Consider the following 13,702-nt stretch of genomic DNA (forward strand, 5'->3'; position numbering starts at 1 on the left):
GTGTTTTGGGTGCCTCTGCAGCCCCGCCTTGAGGCCTGCTCCTAGTGGTAGTAGCCTGAGGCAAGGCCCTCTCTGGGTGTAGAGAGGCCGGAGAGGTACAGCCCTTCTGACATTCCTGGGGCCTTTTTTTTCTTTTCTTTTTTTTTTTTTTAGTGAGGCAACTGGGGTTAAGTGACTTGCCTGGGGTCACACAGCTCAAAAGTGTTAAGTGTCTAAGGCCAGATTTGAACTCAGGTCCTCCTGAATCCAGGGCCTGTGCTCTATCCACTGCACCACCTAGCCAGTTTTTAATCACCATTGATTACCAAAGCCATTGGACATCTGCTAGTTCCCTCTCCTTTAAGGTAGGAAACCAGCTTGGTGGATTTGAGTTTGTTTTCCCATCTTTGTGCCTCTGAGAAACGTTCTCCTGGCCTGAAGAGAGGGGTCGGCCCCTCTGCTCTTGGGCCCACAGAGAAGTGCTGACATCAGCTAGTTTGTTCCCCTCCCCACGTTGAAGTCAATCCTGTTAGTGGCAGCTCTCATACAGACCGCTCTGATTGTCTTCCCTTCCCCAAAGGGGATGCGGGACTCTCTCTCTCAGCGTGTCAAATGATGGTCAGACTCAGCCGCCACTGTTGGCTTTTGGTGGGTGAGTCCCCCATTTCATCATCATTGCCAAGCCTGCTGCTGCTGTTGTGGAAATGGGAGAAAGGGGTGGGCTGCATTTGGTTCTGGGCAAAGCCATGTCCCCCTGGGGACTCAGTGAGCTTGTGATCAGGCACAGACACCTAGTCTGCTCTGTGAAATGCGTCATTGATACATCACACCTCCTTTCTTAAAGCACACCAACGAGGTTGCTATACAAGTAATGGAGTCAGACTGATTCAGAAGGAATAAATGTTGCTCTCCTTGTGTATTCATACTTTGAGTGAACAAGAAAAAGAACAAAATTGAGTACCTAAGTTTCCCCTATTTTCCTTTCCCCTCTCCCCTCCCAGAAAACCATCCCATATAACAAAACTTTTTTTTTTTTTTTTGGTGAGGCAGTTGGGGTTAAGTGACTTGCCTAGGGTCACACAGCTAGTGTTAAGTTTCTGAAGCCAGATTTTAACTCAGGTCCTCCTGAATTCAGGGCCAGTGCTCTATTCACTGCACCACCTAGCTGCCCCTAACAAAACAGTTTTTTAAAGAAAAAGAGGAAGAGTAAACAAGATCAGCAAAATGGATTGCTCCGTCGAAAAAGTCAGAAATCTCTGCAGGGTTTCAGAGCCGGGGAAGAAATGGGGGAGTTCTCTTCTAGCCCTTCTGGGCCAAACTTGTTCTTTGTCATTCTGCAACATTCACTTTAAAAAATCACGTTTTTATGGATGCATTCAGGATTTTTTTATCACAAAGTTTCCCCCATCGTGCCACCTTCTCCTGCTCCCAGAGAGCCATCTCATGTGCCAAACAATGTTTTTGTTTTTTTTTTTAAGAAAAAGGAGGAGAAAACTAGCAGAATGGATCAACACATGAGAAGTCTGGAAACATGTGGCATGAAAGGCACATGGACCTCCCCCTTCTGCAGAGGGCTGGATTGGGGGGGGGGGCTCTTCTTCGGAGCCATGTTTGTCCTTTATCATTGGTAACATTTGGTCCTGAGGTCGTTCTTGTCATTTATACTGTCGGGGGGATTATGTAGTTATTGAACCAAGAATATCAAAGAGGGAGGAGGATTATGGGGTGTGCAGGGTCCCTGGTGGGGAATAAGATGGAAAAAGACTGGAGAGGCAGGAGGGGGAAGGCTCTGAAGGGCTTTGAAGGCCAAACCAAGCACTTGGTGTTGGCTCCTGGAGGCCATAGGGAGCCGTGGCAGTTTCTGGAGCAGGTGGTGGGATAGTCGCTCAACAGCCCTGTGTCTTCCCCTGCCGAGCAGGCCATCCTGAGCAGGTGGCTATCTCCCCTGTGTTCTCTCGGGCCTCATCCTGCCTGGGCAGCTTCTCGGCATCTCACCCTGCTCAGAGGAGCAGGGGCATCCAGAGTGTTTGTCAGAGGTCAGAGTAGGGAGGCAGGCAGAAGGAAGGACCCAGGAGGGTCGAGGCGTGGGGAAGGGGAAGCTCCTGAGCACAGTAGACGTCACAGAGGGGGAAGGAGAGCGCCATGCGCTCAGGTCGAGGGGGAGCAGCAAACCCCAGTTCTGGAAGCAGGCGGTTGTGGTTGGGTGGTTCCAGGGGTGTCGGACTCTCCGTGACCCCATTTGGGGTTTTCTTTTTTTTTTTTTAATTCTTTAAAAATTTTTTATTTTTTAGTGAGGCAATTGGGGTTAAGTGACTTGCCCAGGGTCATACAGCTAGTAAGTGTTAAGTGTCTGAGGCCGGATTTGAATTCAGGTACTCCTGAATCCAGGGCCGGTGCTCTATCCACTGGTGCCATCTAGCTGCCCCAGGGTTTTCTTGATAGAGGTGCCATTTCCTTCTCCAGCCCATTTTACAGAGAAGGAAACTGAGGCAAACAGAGTGAAGTGACTTGCCTAGGGTCACACAGCTCGTAAGTGCCTGAGGCAGGATTTGAGCTCATGAAAATTAATCTTCTTGACTCTATCTGCTGTGCCAGGTAGCTGCCCTGGAATCAGAGGACCTGGGTTCCAATCCTGCCTTTGACTTTACCTGTGTGCCCACACATAAATCCTGGAACCTCCCTGGGCCTCAGTTCCATCTTCTGTAAAAATGAGGGTGTTGAGAGACGGCCTCTGGGTCTTTTCCAGCCTCTCCATGGTAGGGGTGGGGGGTGGCTTGAAACCTACCTCATCAGACACGGTGCTTGTCCTGTTGTGAGTCCTCCGAAGACCTGCCCAGGATTGTAGGAGCCTTTCGGTGACGTCGCCTGCTTTGCTACTTCTCGTTTTCACATCCTCTTTGGCCAAGGCCTGAACGTGAGGGGCCAGAGAAAATCAGAAGAGGAGTGGAGATGGGGATGAGGGGGAGGGCAGGGGAGGGGATGGAGAGGGGGAAGGGCAGGAGGAGGGGGAGGGGAGGAAGGGGGGAGAAGTTCCTAAGTTCCGTGTGGGTAGTCACAGAAGGACCATGGGCAGCTCCAAGGAGTGGCCAGGCCCAGAGTGTGAAGGGGCAGAAGAGGGGGTCACCATTCTGCATAGTCAGACATGAGGCAGAGCTGACCAGACACTGGGGGGCAGGGGGGGCCTTAGTCCGTGGCCCGGGAGATGGAGCCCTTCCCAGGGGGAGACTTGCCTTGCGTTCTCAGGACGGGCTGGCCGGCCTGGACCCAGTGGGGCTGTGCAGGCTGAACTGAAGAGGTGGCACTGAATGACCCCGCCGAGGAGAGGAGGCTTGATGCCTGCCCCCTCCTAGGAGTTAGAGAGGAGCCCCCTCCCCGAGCACATTTATTCACTGAGGGCACACGGCACTTTAGCCCTGCTGCCAAGACTTCTTAAAAGGGTCACCTCACCCCCCCTCCCTGGGTGACCTGGGGCTGTGCCCTCGCCTCCCTGGGTGACCTGGGGCTGTGCCCTCGCCTCCCTGGGTGACCTGGGGTGGGCCCTCGCCTCCCTGGGTGACCTGGGGGTGGGCCCTCGCCTCCCTGGGTGACCTGGGGTGGGCCCTCGCCTCCCTGGGTGACCTGGGGTGGGCCCTCGCCTCCCTGGGTGACCTGGGCTGTGCCCTCGCCTCCCTGGGTGACCTGGGGCTGTGCCCTCGCCTCCCTGGGTGACCTGGGGCTGTGCCCTCGCCTCCCTGGGTGACCTGGGGCTGTGGCCTCGCTTCCCTGGGTGACCTGGGGCTGTGCCCTCGCCTCCCTGGGTGACCTGGGGTGGGCCCTCGCCTCCCTGGGTGACCTGGGGTGGGCCCTCGCCTCCCTGGGTCTCCTCTGTAAGGGGAGGGGTTGGACTCCGTGGTCTTTGAGGTCTCTCCCAGTCTTTGAGTTCACACTTTATAACCACACATGTCATTTGTTACATTGCTACTTTTTAATGTTAAACTGAATTTTTTTTTTTTTTTTTTTTTTTTAGTGAGGCAATGGGGGTTAAGTGACTTGCCCAGAGTCACACAGCTAGTAAGTGTTAAGTGTCTGAGGCCGGATTTGAACTCAGGTACTCCTGACTCCAGGGCCGGTGCTCTATCCACTGCGCCATCTAGCTGCCCCTGAAATTTCTTTTAAAAATATAATTGTCACTTCCCCCTCCCGTGGAATCATCCCCTGTAACAAGTAAGAAAACAAAGAAAATCAGCTCATTGATTGTTGGAAAACGCAGGCCCCTACCTCAGGTCTCCTGCCATCCGCGGCCACTCGTGGGCAGCCCAGCCTCTGTCCTCCACCTTTTGGCCTTTCCCTTTGCTCTGCTGGGACTGTCGGCTGACTCTTCTCCCGGTCCTGCTCATCAGTTCATACGTTTCGTCCCAAGTTCTTCCAGATGTTTGTCATTTCTTACGCATGCAACCATCGCGTTCCATTTGTGTTCTGCCATTGCTTCACCAGGCTGTTGCCTGGCTGTTGGGTGCCCAGCTCCTCCCTCCGCCCTTTGCTGCCACGACAGAGTTGCCCTTCATCTTTCTGCCCACCCACACAGCCCTTTGCCCCTGACTTGCTGTGGGGTCAGCCAGCTTTTAAGACTTGAGTGGATTTCAAGTTGTTTGGCTGGCCCGGCTCCCAGGGACACCCAGAGCGCATCCCTGGGCCTCTTCCTCCTGCCCCTGAAGCAGTAACCGTTTTTTGTCTCTCAGCCTCCTGGTCAATGGGTGGGTGTGAAGTCAAAGCTCAGCTGGCCCAACGTTGACACGTGGTGCACGGCATCTCTGAGGAGCTGACAGCGATGATGAAGACAGGCTAGTGGTGGCGACAGCATCCAGCCCAGTTGGGCCTGGGAAGAAGAGAAGTAAAGATGGCATCAGTGGGAGATGGAGAGAAGTTGGGCTGGGCCTGCAGTTAGGTTGGGGGAGGGGTCTAGGCAGACATGTCACCCACCTGACTTCTCCCCTGGTGCTTCCCTTAGTGCCTTCGACATCCCTCCCCACCTCCTGCCCCCATTACCTTTGGTGAGTCCCCCTGACTTCTCCCTTTGGGGAGGGCCCCACACCAGCCGGCCTTCATCCCCTCCCAGCTCTGCTTCTGACTCTGGATTTGGCTCCGATGCTTGTGTTCTCCCCACTCAGTTGCTGCCTCTCCTGCTTCTCGGCTCCCCCATTAGAGTGTGAGCTCTTTGAGGGCAGGTCTGTCTTTCTGCTTGGATGTATATCCCCAGCAGCACTTGGTGCTGGGGGCTCATTAGACGCTGGCATCCTTGACGTACCAGGAGGGAGTGAGGAAAGCCTCTCCATTAGCCAGCCCAGGGAGGCGTGGAAGAGAGCCTTGTCAGGCGGGCGGGTCTGGGGGCATGCTGAGGGGCACCACTGAGGGGGACCCTGGAATGCTTTTTCTCTTCGGATCAGTGCCGTGGAGCCCTCCCCGCTCCCACGAGAAGATAGCGGCCCTCTGCCTTCAGAGGCAGGTCCCAGAGTTAGTCACATTGGCAGAGCGCGAAGATGCGGCTGAGGCCCCGGTGGCCGAGCGGATCCTTCCTGGTGATTCCAGCTGAGGCCGTGCCCCCGTCGGCGCTCCATCTGCAGCTGGAGAAACCACAGGGTCTGAGCTGATCTCAGAGAACTTGGTCGCCCATGGACTGATACCTCCTGCAGATGAGGTCCAGGGTGGGACCCCAAGGTATGCAGCTGGAGGCCACCACAGAGACCCAGCCCAGGCCCCGGTTTTGCAGGCGAAGACCTCGAGGCCCAGAAGGGGTTAGTGACTGACACGCCCAGGACCACGCAGGGGACATTGGAGCACAGCTCGCATTGGGACGGTCCCTTTCTGGAGTCACGAGATGAACCGTGTCTCCGGCCCGCGTTGGGGGGCTTGTCTTCCTCCCCAGATGCACAGTGGGCCGCGGCCTTCCCATGTGACAGCTCGGGGCCAGGAGGCCCAGTTGTCCTGGAGAACCGCCCAGGACGGAATTCAGCTTGTGGCTCTGCAGCTGTTTGTAACAGGGCTTGGTCTGGGCCGGCCATTTGTCTCGTCTTCACTGACCGACCCTGACTCAGATTTCAGCATCAGTTTCCCTTCCCGGCTTGTTTCAGGCACCGAGATTTCACACCAGAACACTCCGCATCCGTCACTCTGGGGGCCAAGGACAGAGCCCTAGGCTGGACCAGGCCCTGGGGGCGCCCTCATTGTTGCCTTGGAACTTGTGGACCAACCTTCCCCAGCTAGGAAGTGCCTCCTCGTTGTCAGGGCCGGCACCCGCTTCCAGTAGGAGGGAGGCGCCCGGCGGTCAGCAGAGGAATGCAGCCGTGCCCCCCAGGCCTCTCCCGCCTGGGAAACCGGTGCTCCGTGTGGGAGGCACCGCGTGAGGGGTTTCTGACTCGGGTTTAAAGCAGATGGAGACAGACACAGTCACCCAGGGCCCTCCCGTTCTCTGCTAACCCGGCAGGTGAGTGACGGCCTCCAGAGCCTTATGGGAGCAGCTACAGACAGGCTGGGTTCTGGTTCCCAGAGGGAGGGATGAAGACAGGGGGTGAGCCTCCTGTCCCGTCCAAGTCCGCTGTTGATATTTTGTCCCTCCAGTCCTAGTGAGGAGAAAAGGAGCAGTGAAGCGGCAGTTGTGGCAAAGCCAGCTCTTTGTTCCATTTGCCCCAATGGGGGCCTGACCGCCTGCCGGACTCCCGGGGCTGCAGCTTTCCTTTCTTTACCAACAATTTTTCCTCTGACTTCAAACATCAAATAACCCCCTTGCAGAGCCACAAATGCCCTCTGCACCGCCCTCTTTTGGAGGCCACACCAAATTGCAGGGAGGGGGGCGAGTTTTCCTTGTGCCCTCCCTTCTCTGTCCCCAGTAAGGGCCCGTTGGAGCTCTTCCCTAGGGAGATTCTCAGGAATGGCCAGAAGGACACCTGGCCTCTCGGGAGCGGCCTCAGTGGCCCAGAGCCGTGGCAGGGTCTGCGGAGGCCCTGGGATGAGAGCTGGTACCTCCTGTTTCCCCGGAGCTTTAGAGAGCCCTGCTGGCAGGAGACCAAGCCGTGGCCCTGGGGCTGAGGCCGCCACCAGCAGGGCCTGGGTCTGGGCTCCTTTGGAATGTGCGCCCGGAGGAGGAGCATGTGATTCTTTCTATTGGGAGGAGGAATATAGAAGCTTTTGTCAGGGCTGTGTCTTTGCAGGAAGTGGGGCTCGGTCCTTGAGACCTGGGCCTTCTGGGAATGTGTCCAGGGGGAGGAATCGGGATCTCAGAGAAGGGCAGAGTATCCAGACTCCTGTGTAGAGCCTGTCTCTTCATGTGCAGGGGTTCCAAGCCGCTGGATCAGAGGGCAAGCGTCAGGGAGACAGGAAGGGGGGAGGAGTCACCTTGTGGCCCTGGGCTAGTCACTGCCTCCCCAGCCCTCCTCTGTCCCCTTAGACCAGATGGCCAGGGAGGGCTCTCAGGGGTCCCTTCCCCAGTGTCTCGTGAAGCCTGCTCTATATTTTGGGCACATTGGCTCGTGTGTCCCCAGGGGTGTCCTGCGGACCCAGTAGGGGAATCGTCGTGGAGTGCCGAGCACTGTGCTTGGCACACAGTAGGTAGCATAGTAATGCCCACTGTTATTATCAGGCCCCCTCCGCACCCCTTCTGCAAATACCTTTTCTTTTACCCTCCCTCCAAGGGCTCTCCCTTTCTCGGGAGGGGGACGTTCCCACCTTTTTCTGCCACCCTTTGACCTGAATGAGTTTCATACCCAAGTACCACGTGTTGGGGTTGGGGGGGTGTTTAAATCCATGGTCCCTTCCTTGGGTAAAGCTTCTCACAAAGCTCAGCCCCTTCTGCCCAAATGTGCCTTTCTCGCTTCCCAGCCTCACTTCAGTACTTTGCACAATGAGCCCTGGGTAAATACACCCCTGGCCAATGTACACAGTGTCTTTGAAAACAATCCCTTTCCTGCTGAGAATTCCAGGACTTTAAACCGGCCTTTTGTCGGAACTGGTTCTGTGTCACCTTTGCACACACCTGGGGTGGGGGAGGAGAGGAAGGAGCCGAGACCCGGGCCGACAGCGTCGGCTCAGCCTCCCTGCTCTCCCTGGCCTCTGGCGCCGTCCTAGAATCCTGCAGCTGTCCTAGCCAAGCCCCCTCCCCTCTAGACGCCTCTGGGTGGCAGTCTTATTGCTCTGGTAACTGGACTGCCCCATTAGCGGCCATAGCCAGGGAGGGGCCGCCTGGGGACGGCCACCAACTCCCAGCCCCTAAAGTAGCCAGGGCCTCCCCAGGCAGGGATCTTTGCTGGAAAATCCCTCCCGGGGCTGGGTGTGCAGGCTGGCCTCGCTTTGTCTCTGCCCCTCTGGACCTCACGCAGGACTGGGCCGGGATTCCTAGGAGCTGGAACAGGCCCGAGTGGAGTCGAGGATCCGCTTGTCAAGGTTGGTTTTCTAAAAGGTCATTTTTCTCTTGTCTTCCTTCAAGGGAGGAGAGAGGATCAAGGTCACAGGTGGGCTCCTGTGAATTCTGACATGGGTCCACTCATTACCCAACACAGCCACGGGGGAGCCCCACTTGAGGCCCCATTGCCCCCTCCCCACCCTCAGATGGTGCCCATTGGAAGTCCCCATTTCACAGATGAGGCCACTGAGGCTCAGAATGGCCTGTCCCAGATCAGGGGGTCAGTGGTTGTGCTCCTGGGGCATCTGGAGGTGCCACACCAGGCTTTGGGCCTTGGTCTCAGATGGGAGCCTCATGTTTCAGAGCTGGAGCTTTGAGCCCCTGAGGAGTTGGGTGAGCAGGGCACAAGTACTAGGATTCAGACTGCCTCCTTTGCTTTGGCTCCAGCTTCCTGTGTCCTCTCGCCACTGATTCCGTGAAGCTCACGTGTCCTTGGAAGGATACGCCTTGGGGAGGACCTAGGTGGGATGTGGGATGGTTGCCATGGTGACCCGTGGATGGATGGATGGCGCAGCTCTGCCCCGGGCTCGCTGGGCATCCTCCTGTGCTAGGTAGGACTTCTCGTGCTGGGCGTGCCCCCAGCTCTGTAGGACCTTGTCCTCTTGTTCCCACCCCCTTCTCAGGCCTCCATGGTAGGAGACCCCCCCCCTCTGCCCACTCCCTCTGGCTTCCTTTGATGCCTTGTTTCCCCCATTCAAATGTAAACTTCTGGTGGGTATCCCCAGAGCCAGCAGAAGTCCAGGCATACAGTGAGCACGTGATAAATGCTTGCTCGCTTGATTAAAAGAAAAAACATCTCCAGGTAGGAGGATCCAAGTCTGTTGTCAAGCAGCAGACTAACAACAGGCATGTATTAGGTACCTCCTGTATGCCCAGACCCATGCTGGGTGCTGGGAGAGAGACGAAAACGAAGCCTCCTTGTCTGACGGGAAGCAGCTTGTGTGCATGCATGACCACGTCCTTGCAGGTGATGAGGAGACTCGGTCCCCAGGCCCGGGGAGGGGGGGCTCTGCCCCCTGGCGGTCTCGGGGTGATCCCCAGAGTCCAGGGGGAGGACGGAGGTGGGAGAGCTTTCCAGACCTGGGGGCAGTGGTGTGGAGGTGGTGGGTGAGCTGGGGGCTGGCTGGGAAGTCGGGTGCGGCCAATCCCAGAGCATGGCCAGACCTGGGCTGTTGCAGAGTTGCCTTGCAAGCAGCATAAAGGATGGCTTGGAGCAGGGAGAGACTGGAGGCGCCCCAGACACCTTCTCAAAGCCTCTCTTAGACACAGCTGGGCAAGTCACTTAACCACATTCTGCCTCGGTTTACTCATCTGTAAAACAGGGTTAATCGGAGCCCCCGCCTCAGGATTGTGAGATCAGACGAGGGGATGTTTGTGAAACTGGAGCTCTGTGCAGACACTGTCGCTCTGGTTTGCAGGAGAGAATGCCGAGTCAAACGTGTGAAGGAGTGGAGGAGGCATTCAATGCCCTGGGGTGGAGCTTAGGGTGCCAAGGAGGTGGGGCAGTGCTCCCCTCTGGGCACGCTTCCTCAGGATGTGCCCATTGGAAATGTCCCAGGGCTGGGGGGAGGGCACTGTGGGAGCCCTGTGCCCAGCCCAGGCGTAGGGTGGGGCCCCAGCTGGTCCTAGAAGTGTGAAGGCCATTTCCTGCAGCAATGCCAGGGGTGCGAATGTCTGCATTTCTCTGCACCTGCTGCCTTGGGCCTGGCACCGCCGGCTCTGGCTTTCTGCTGGGGAAGGCTGTCAGGGGACCCACAGGATCGGGGGTCTGCTCATTGTGCCTGCTGGTAGCATGGTGGGAACAGAACATCCCAGCTGGTACAGGGAGGAATGTGACCCCAGAGGGAACCGCGGTCATTTTCCCAGCGCTCTCGCACTGACGCTCTAAGCCAGCAGGGCTGGGGAACGTGGGAATTCAAAGGCCAGAACAACCCTGCGTCCCATTTCCTAGGAGGCCTGGGGTCGGGGGTGAAGGGTGTGCACCAGGGGGGCTTCCCAACCCGCCTGGTAGACTCAGTCGGGCTCCTGGGGATCTCAGAAGCCCCATTTTGGGAGCAGACGCCGCTTAGCCAACCAGCGAGATCTCCCTTTCCTTACGCCTTCCTGTGCTCAAGTTATTGTCTCGGAAGTGTGGGAGCCCCCGCCCCGGCTTTCTGGGATGAGGACATAGACCTGGGAAGCCGCCAAAGGAATGACCTCTCTGTCTAGCGGCAGGGGTGGGGGCAGCTCAGCGCTCCAGATGGCCAGGCCTGCCGACTCGGGGGGCTTTGCACTTTCTTCAGATCTGAGACACCTGGCATTCTTAGCCTAGTGATTGGCCTAAGCATCACCCGACTCTGCCCGTCGGCAGGGGCCACTCCACATTTGTCTCGCCCACTACCTGCCCGCTCTCCCTGGGACCTCCTGCTGGTTCCTTCCCCTTCCTCAGGGTAGAAGGAGGGGCTCTCTGAGGGCCCCCCTGGCTCAGTGTCTGCCAAATGGTAGGAGCTGAAAAGCTGAGAAGCCCTCAGGGCCCGGGCCGGGACTGGATGAGGCTATACTGAGCTCTCTGGATCACAGACTGGGAGCACCCACCTACCCAGCTTTGTCCGTATATGACCCCACAGGACATCTGAAAAAAGGTAAAACCTTCGGTGGTGTTCCTTCTTTCCATCATTAGTCTTCACAGCCCCTAGGGAGGAAACTAGAGGTCAGATCTATGAGCTGATTTCAGTGATAGATGGGTCAGCCATAAACCCAGCATGGAAACAGCCTTGCCCGAGAGGACAGAGATGAGAGCAGGCACAGTCATGTGGCTTATAAAGGACTGCCCTTGGCTTTGGATTCAAATCTTGCCCCTGCTACTTGAGTTGAGTGGGTAACTTCTCTCTCTGTGCCTTAGTTTCCTTATCTGTAAAGTGAGGGGATTAGGATTTATGATCCTTTGGAATTAGAGCCAGCTGAAGTTGAACCCCTGAGCAGAAAGGCTGTTAGTTTTTAGAGCATTTCCTCTGCACCCTTGCCTCTCTGGTTGATGCTAGCCAGCTCAGATCAGCAGTGGACGTGCCCCTGGGGGCCACTGGGTGGTGAGCTGGTTCATTCCTGCGACGCCTCCTTGGCAGTACTGCCTTCTTTTGGGGACCTTGGTGTTAATAAGGGCTGCTGGAATGATGTACCCCTGTACGTTTTATAGCTCTGAGTGCTCCAGAAAGCCAAGGAAATGGGTCTGACCCATGGAAATACAGCCCGGGGCTGGCTTCCTGCTTGGGTGGGGTGGGAGATGTTCTTCCCACAAGAAGATCTGAGCTTCCTCTGAGGGGGTCCTGGGGACGTCAGCCGGCGCGGCCAGCATCTCCTCTCGGGATTCGTAAGGGGCCCAGTGTTGCCCCAGCCTCCGAGCCTGACCTTTCGACCCACTCGTAGCTCATATGCTTCTCTTCTGGTTCTGCTAGCACATCACCCCCATTTTCCAGAGAAGGAAACTTAAGGGCATAGTGCAGGAAGAATGGATTCTGGAGTCTTGTCCAGGTGGGCAACACTCAGGGGCCTTCTGTTACTTGCTGAAGATTGAGAGCTGCAGAGGCTCTTGAGCTGGCTGAGGATCAGCCTGAGACCTAGGGAGGGGAAAGGCCTTTCTCACAGCCATTCCGGCCATTGATAGGTCACCAAGCTAGGACTTCCAACTTGGCCAGGGCTGATGCCAGTGATGAAGGGAGGGCTTTGCACAGAGTTGGCCATCGGCTGAAACTGAGCTGAATGGCAGTGGCCTTGCAGAGTTTACTGGGTCTATCCCCTGTCCCAAACCTGGGTTTGCTACAGAAAAGGACACATTTTGCTTTAAGTTAGGGACAATTAGAAGGCAGGAAACAGATTTTCAAAAGGTGTTTCCAGGGTTCCTCTACTTTCGAAAAATAATCCGTAGCAAAGACGGTGGCAGCTGCTTCATCCCTGCTTGTTTTTTGTTTTGTTTTGGGGTTTTTTTGTGAGGCAATTGGGGTTAAGTGACTTGCCCAGGATCACACAGCTAGTAAGTGTCAAGTGTCTGAGATCAGATTTGAACTCAGGTCCTCCTGATTCCAGGGCCAGTGCTCTAACCACTTCGCCACCTAGCTGCCCCCCTCCCCCCCCCCCCCGCTTGTTTTTAAAAATACAGGTACACACACACTTTTTTCCCTTTGGGGCCTGGGGGTCAAGTGATCTGGGTTCAGTTTTCAGGCCTCATTAGAGATCCGAGTGATGGGTGATTGGGACACATTTCTTCCTATCCTAGCTCCTCCGTTTTCCTCATTTGTGTGTCAGGCCGGTGAGTTCCACTTCCTGCCTGATTGGGATGTGATAGCCTGAAAGTCCTTTTGTAAGGACAGCAAAGTGTGACCATCATGGAGGTGCTTCCTGCCGTGTTTCCCAAGGTCCCGAATGCAGGGGCACGTTTCTCACAGTCGTCTTAGACCCACAAGCAGACGGCAGCAGTTTGAGCCCAGCATCCCAGCCCAGTACTCTCCCCTACTGTAGGTCCAGTGCCAGTCGATGCTCCACTCCCTGCCGGGTCTAGAAGTTCCTCAAGTCTTCCCCACTCGGGTGGGTCCTGAGCCCCTCCTTGCTGCAGGGCGCATCCCGTGGCACCTCTGCCTCCTCTTCCTGGGCAGCTTGAGTCCTGTCATCCCTGAGAGCCTTCCTCACACCTGGGCCCTGCCGCCCCCTCCCCAAGTCCCCCTGCAGCTGGACTGCCCAAGACATTTCATGCAAAACATTTCCATATTAGCCATGTTACAAAAGGAAAAGCAGGAAAAATGAAGTGAAAAAAGATCTCTTCAATCTGCACTCAGTTCATTGGTTATCTTTCTGAAGGTGGAGAATATTTTTCATCAAGGATCCTTTGGAATGGTCTTGCTGTTACTATGTGCAGTGTTCTCCTGGTTCTGCTCACTTCACTCTGCATCACTTCATAGAGGTCTTTAAGTTTTCCTGAAACCATCCCTGTCATTTCCTATAGCACAGTAGTATTCCATCATAATCATATACCACAACTTGTTCAGTCATTCCCCAACTGATGGGCATCCCTTCAATTACCAATTCTTTGCCACCACAAAAAGAAGAGACGCTATCATTTTTTTTGTATATATAGGTATTTTTCCTTTTAAAAAAATCTTTGGGATACAGACCCAGGAGTGGTATTGCTAGGAAAAAGGTATGTAGTTTTATAGAACTTTGGGTATAATTCCATATTGTTCTCCAGAATGGTTGGACCAGGTCACAACTCCACCAACAGTCACAATTTTTCCACATCCTCTCCAGCTTCAGTAATTTCTGATA

The 13,702-nt window shown here is 55.7% G+C and overlaps 1 protein-coding gene across 3 annotated transcripts in view; it reads left to right on the top strand.

The window, feature by feature from the left end:
• DGKD (diacylglycerol kinase delta) overlaps positions 1-13,702 on the top strand; it is a 114,143-nt gene that overhangs the window by 25,934 nt on the left and 74,507 nt on the right. Inside the window, exon 1 of one of the 3 annotated variants that reach the window (XM_044002481.1) lies at positions 8,130-8,391. The exons of the other annotated variants lie outside the window; for them this stretch is intronic. The gene's annotated coding sequence lies outside the window, so the exon portion shown is untranslated. Of the gene's footprint in view, positions 1-8,129; positions 8,392-13,702 lie in introns of those variants that run through there. 3 annotated transcript variants of the gene reach the window in all.

Source organism: Dromiciops gliroides, chromosome 4, assembly GCF_019393635.1.
Source record: "Dromiciops gliroides isolate mDroGli1 chromosome 4, mDroGli1.pri, whole genome shotgun sequence".
Taxonomy (NCBI): Eukaryota; Metazoa; Chordata; class Mammalia; order Microbiotheria; family Microbiotheriidae; genus Dromiciops; species Dromiciops gliroides.